Source organism: Rhagoletis zephyria, unplaced genomic scaffold (genome assembly GCF_001687245.7).
Source record: "Rhagoletis zephyria isolate East Lansing unplaced genomic scaffold, Rhagoletis_zephyria_1.1 Rzeph_scaffold_06032, whole genome shotgun sequence".
Classification (NCBI taxonomy): domain Eukaryota; kingdom Metazoa; phylum Arthropoda; class Insecta; order Diptera; family Tephritidae; genus Rhagoletis; species Rhagoletis zephyria.
This window is the reverse complement of record NW_016163115.1, coordinates 79-6,003: the sequence shown is the minus strand read 5'-3', so window position 1 is coordinate 6,003 and position 5,925 is coordinate 79. Positions and strand designations below refer to the sequence as shown.

The 5,925-nt window shown below is 32.2% G+C and overlaps 1 long non-coding RNA gene across 1 annotated transcript; it reads right to left on the bottom strand.

The window, feature by feature from the left end:
- Nucleotides 1-743: 743 nt before the first annotated feature.
- On the bottom strand, nt 744-1,375 carry LOC108372789 (uncharacterized). The gene is made up of 3 exons (XR_001848893.1): nt 1,354-1,375; nt 1,153-1,281; nt 744-1,090 (listed from the first exon to the last, which is right to left on the bottom strand). It is a non-coding gene; the product is annotated as an uncharacterized LOC108372789 (long non-coding RNA).
- Between the last annotated feature and the right edge of the window lie 4,550 nt (nt 1,376-5,925).

The following is a 5,925-nucleotide window of genomic DNA, read 5'->3' as shown; positions in this document are numbered from 1 at the left end:
TTTTTTTATACCCGCCAGCAAAAGAGCTCAAGAACTTTACCGAATCTGAGCAAAGGTACACAAAAGGAAAAATGTTTATACCAATTATGAGAACATTAACTGGGAATTCAGATAGTACAACGGAACCACAAATTGCGGATACACCTTTGTTACCTTCAGACAACTTTGAGCTGTTTTCAGGTCTTCTTAAACAACCTACCTTTGTGAGCAGAACTGATAAAGCTACTGCAGAGCTGCGGCGATATGAAAATATTGAGGTATATTTTCATACGGACTGCTGCATAAACTCAGTCGTAGAGTAATAGCCACTCCTTCAACTAGCGCATCGTCAGAAAGAGTTTTTTCTTCTGCTAGAAATGTTATTTCTGACAAAAGATGCCACCTTTTGTCAAATGATGATGCCCTTAATCAGTTGATATTTTTGCATTATAATATGCAGTTAGGAAACCAATAAATTTAACAAAAATTGTCTTTACAAATGTTTTTTCTTTGATACCGTCGTTACAAGCACTTGTTATTTGAATCGAGCACTTGATAGTGTGAATTACTCACTCAACCGACAATGTTTTTTGAATGATATCGCACGTTATGTTTGGAAATAAATGAGTGCGAGTGTGTGCAGATGTGAAAAGAAAGCGAGTGACTTAAAATGTAATTTGAGTGTATCCATGCAGCTCTCTGGTATTTATTTATACATGTAAATAGTGTTTATTTTTTACCTTTTGTTTACCACAAACTGTTATGAAAAAAGAGTATCCTTTGATTAAAAAAAAATTTAGTTCTTTTAGTACGGTAAAACGCTCGTTTTTCCAAGGTTTGGGGCTTTTTGAAATTCAAAAGCTGGCAACACTGGTGCCAGCAGCCCTTAGTGTTTTTGCCAATGACATGGTACTATTGCACTGTTAATAACCAAATTTAGCCGCAGTTGCATTCACACGTGATATAATAGCTAGTGTCGGCAAGCTGTGGGAATGCCCAGGAGATGGCATTTGTTCAGCTATCGAAATCATTACACCGACGGCGGTGGGCAGTTCTGCTGGAACATATTTACCACAGCAGTGGTTGCAGCGTTTTGTTCTGCAACAATAGCCTACAATGATGTGATGTCATATAATGTCGACGAACAAGGATATAAAATTTAAAATGACTAACCTTATTCCCGGCCGATTTGGGAGACCACCCTTGGTCACGACCAGAACGCATTTACCAAGAGGAAAAACCGCAGGGATTGCAGTAGTTCTTGCAATCACCGTTGATGATGCTGTGCTTGTAATTAATAGTCTGCAAATACAGAAAATTGCATTAATGAAATGTTATACACATCAAATAAATAAATTTCAATAATTTGTTTACCATTTCACAACCGAATTACCAATAAATAGAAACTCACCGCGATGCGATACAGAAATAAAAACCAACAGGGCTGCATTTTCTTGGTAAACAACACAACCGCTCCGAGCAATCTGATCCGCAAAATTATTTTGTGAAAAATAATAGTTGAACAGAGTTTTTACACATGATTATCACATTAACTCATAAGTGCAAATTATCGTGATTATTTTTAGTTGAATATAATTGTATTACCTTAGACTTTTTTAATGTTTTCTAATATTCATTCTTTTGAGACGCAAAAGCAACCATGCGTCCAATTTCTTGTGGGGAAATTTGGTCCCCATAAAGGACTTTCACCACGAAACAGCTACAAAAACAAAAACCTTTTCTACTGGTATACTGTGGTACAGGTCCGACTTACAATTGGCTCATATTTGTGACTTTTAACATAACCTTATATAATAATGATGGTATTTATGGTATTTTTAAGGCATTTTTAGGTTAATCTTGGTATGTATTAAAATAATGTGATCAAGTCCATTTTTTTGGAGTTCACACGCAACTGTATGGTTCTGGCACCGTCAGCCAACCATGTGTATGTAAATTTTATGTCTAATATTTTTTGTTTGTGATTATTCAAGTGTTTAACGTCGCACAGTGGTACAGCCCCATACCTGAGCTGACCAACCGTCCTCCTTGGAGTGATTTGTCCTCCTCAAAAATATTATCGTTCTCTGTCCTCCTTTTGAGCATAAAGTTCTCCTTGTCCTCCTTTTCAAGCTTTATAGCAGTGATGAAATTAAAAAAAAAATCGTTCAGAATATTATTACATATTTCCTAATCGTACACAATCATTGTATTTACATAAAAGGCGTTTACATTGTTCAACTTTCAGTTAAATGATGTAAACTTGTGATTCAACTAACCGCCTGTGAAAGTTGAACAGTGTAAACGCCTTTTAGCCTTAATCAATAATATTTAATACGGCTTTTCCACGGCATCCCGATTCTATATTCGTACTTTCGTTAAAACAAATATATACATGTGTGTGTACATATATATTTTGCATAATTATGAGTTGCGCTATCTAAATATCTATCTAAACATATATTTTCAGCCAATATGGATAGCGATTGTATTATTTTCAAGTGTATGTTTATTATAAATCTTAGTTTTAAGAATTATAATTTATTTATTTTATTTTTCTAACTCTTATTGTACTAATGTTTTTCGCAATAAATCGAATGTGTACATCACCAATTTAATATGAAAAATAATGAATTTTTAGCAATAACTTATATTTTGCATAAATTTTGTAGCGATGAAAAAAAGAACACAGAAATAGAGGACTGTCAAATCGAATTAAGAATGTGCCCGTGGGAATGGGGTAATTCCCTAGCTACCGACTTCACAGGCGAAAATTATTGTCATTTTGTTTGCCAAATATGTATAAGTTTTATCAGTGGTAATCATTAGCGCACACAAGGTGTGGGTTTTGGGGTTCAAACCCCCCCAATAACTTCAAATACAAACTTTATATTAAAGCTTAGAATCTAGCTCTCAAGAAAAGTCACAAGAAATATTTTTTTTTTATTTCTGTGGCTTATTTTTCAAGCACTTTGCTTTTGCTGTAAATTTTCTTGAAGAAATAAATAAACGAGATTTTTTTTTCTTGCGAGCTGCAAACTGATTTAAGAAATTTTGATAGAAGAAAGTTTCTTTTCCATTTCTTGTGCGTCATTTTATATGAATTTTTCATTTTACTTGATACACTTTACAGCCTAAGAGTTTACCACTGATGTACATATACTTAACAAGGACTCGAAGATTTAATTTGCCAACTTCGAATTCGTTCCACCAAAATGAACTACATAATAAAAATACAAGTTCAGTTAATTTTTTCGGTATTCGAAATAATAAAAAAATTTGGTAATCGTGAAAAATCACCATCTCCATCGAAAACCAGAAATCAAGGAAATTGAACTTAAAACTCTTTTTTAACATTTTTTATTACTTTTTAAAGTTGAGCGCATCTCGTGTTTTTAGCACTTTTTATTAAACGAGTAATTTTTAAGCAAAAACCTCAACCGACTTCAATTCTCATATAAAAAGTTAAGAGTACCGTTTATTTTTTCATGATCCAATGATGGGATCTAAACCAAATTACCCCAAAATCCCTGATAAACATAAAATTTTCAGGTAAAAATGTCACCGTTTTTGAAATATTTACATTTAAAAAATAAATAAAAAATAAATCGTGCCTTTTCGTGTATTTTCTTTAACTGCATCTACAAACCAGGCTATACTTAGTAAATTGTTTATGTAAACTACTTCCAGATAGTTGCTTCTCCATTCCCAAATGCAATGTAGTTAAAATATATTGAGGAACCATCATAAAATTAGGACTATTTTGGGATTTTTAATTTGCGATATTTTCTTCCCCAACTTTGACTATCTCTGGTGAAAAAAAATTGTACTGAGCTATAACTTTACATTACATAAAAAAATTGCTAATTTAATAAAGATTTTAGAAAGGTGCCACTCTTACTGTTTCGAATGGAAAAATAAAATAATGTAAAAAAAAAATATTTTTTCAAAACAAGCTTTTATTTAACATGTACAATCAAAGGAATAAAATAAAGTAGTGTAGCAAAAGATTTTTTAGCATAAAAATTTTGTCAAAACTGCACTAAAATTAATAAAATAAAATAAGTTAAGGTCTCGTTAAAGTTATTAAAAGCCATTTAGTGAAAGGAGTTACTCAAACTCTAATGAAAATTACTAACAATTTGTACTAATTTACTTCGTTTTTAAAAAAGTTTGTCGCGCGAATAGCAAACCGGCATTTAAATATCTGCATACATACATATACATACCTAACCAATTACACAGGGCAACACTGATTTTGGTGCGGCAAATGTTAAACCTGTTTTTGAAAGACTTTTTTGAGCTGATTACGAATCCGTAATTATAAAGATTCCATCACGTACAGATTTTGAGAAAATCGTGGTCAAAGTGTCAAAAAATCGGGTTTTTTTCAATATTTGAGAAGCTCGAGCAAAGAGTAAAAATGTGGTAGAACCTTCCACTTAGGCTTAACTTAAAGCTAGAACCCTAGGTTACTGCCGCTGAAAATACCAGCCCTGCACCTTTACTTGATGGCCATTTATAGTCATTTGTTGAACAATAAAAAAATGCTGACAAATTGTGCTATTGAAAAAAAAAAATGCTGCCAAAATCAGTTTTTGCTGTTCAATAAACGTCTATAAGTGATCTTAGGGTAAAGACGAAGAGATGGTATTTTTAGGGATTGTAGTCGAAAGTTCAAGCCTTAATTTAAGCTTAAGTGGAAGGTTCTATCAACTTTTGTTTGATTGCGGCAGGGACTCAAACTTCGCCAAAAGTCAAATTTTACTCCTCAATAGATGACAATAAGTGACCATAAATTCAAAGTGCAGGAATGGTATTTTCAAGGATAGTAGTCGAGGGTTCTTGGTTTAATCTAAGCCTAAGTGGAAGGTTCTATCACCTTTTTACTCTTTGCTAGAGCTTCTCAAATATTGCAAAAGCCCGATTTTTTGACACTTTGACCTCGATTTTCTCAAAACCTGTACGTGTTGGATCCTTTGTACTTACGGATTCGTAATCAGCACAAAAAAGTCTATCAAAAATAGCTTTAACATTTGTCGCACCAACATTTTTTTTTCATTTTTGTTGGTCTGTGTTATGCATGTATGCTGAATTCGCCGATGATGATTTGACATCTCGTTGTAAAAAAATTAGAACTCTTAAAATATGTACATATATTTTTCAAATTCTATTTACTGATTGCCGCTATACGCCGTATTTTGTTTTCTACTGCGATTTCCTGCAGACTGTTTCATTCATAACTTAATACAATAAACAAACTGCGCTGTTTGGTAACTTGGTAACAATTTGGCAACGCCGCACTATACTACGACTTTTTTTTCAAAATCGTAGATCTTCGGTTAGAAAAGAGATAATGGAATGAATTTTTTTTGTCGTGAATATAAATTATCATATAGTACAGGAAAACTATAGAGAAGTTACAACAACAATAACTTAACCCTCAAAATACCGTTCAAAATGTAACTTTTTTTTTAATTTTGGATTTTGGCTCGCATTCCACTAGAAAACACTATTCGTAATACACCATTAGCACTGTTTCTGAAATATTTCTCTTTATTTTACTTAAGACTCAATTTTTGGGACATTGGATGCTGTACCCGAGTAGCCAGATTGGAAAATAAAAGCTTACTTTAAACTCTAATAACTCGTAAACTATCAGCTTTCACAAAAAACTTTATATAACAAGAATGGTTATACTGGTCGATATCTTTACGAAAGTGCAGCATTTAACCCTTTAATGCAGAGTCTGTCATATATGAAACGCTTTTTAACCCTTTCAAGGCAGAGGCAAAATGGTTCTCAATATGTTTTCAATGTACTTTTTATTTATTTTTATTTTTTATTTATTTTTTATTTTTATTTTTAATATTTTTATTTTTTTTAATATATTTTTTTTATTATTATTATTTTACTATGGAAAAATTTTCTACGATTAATATCTAC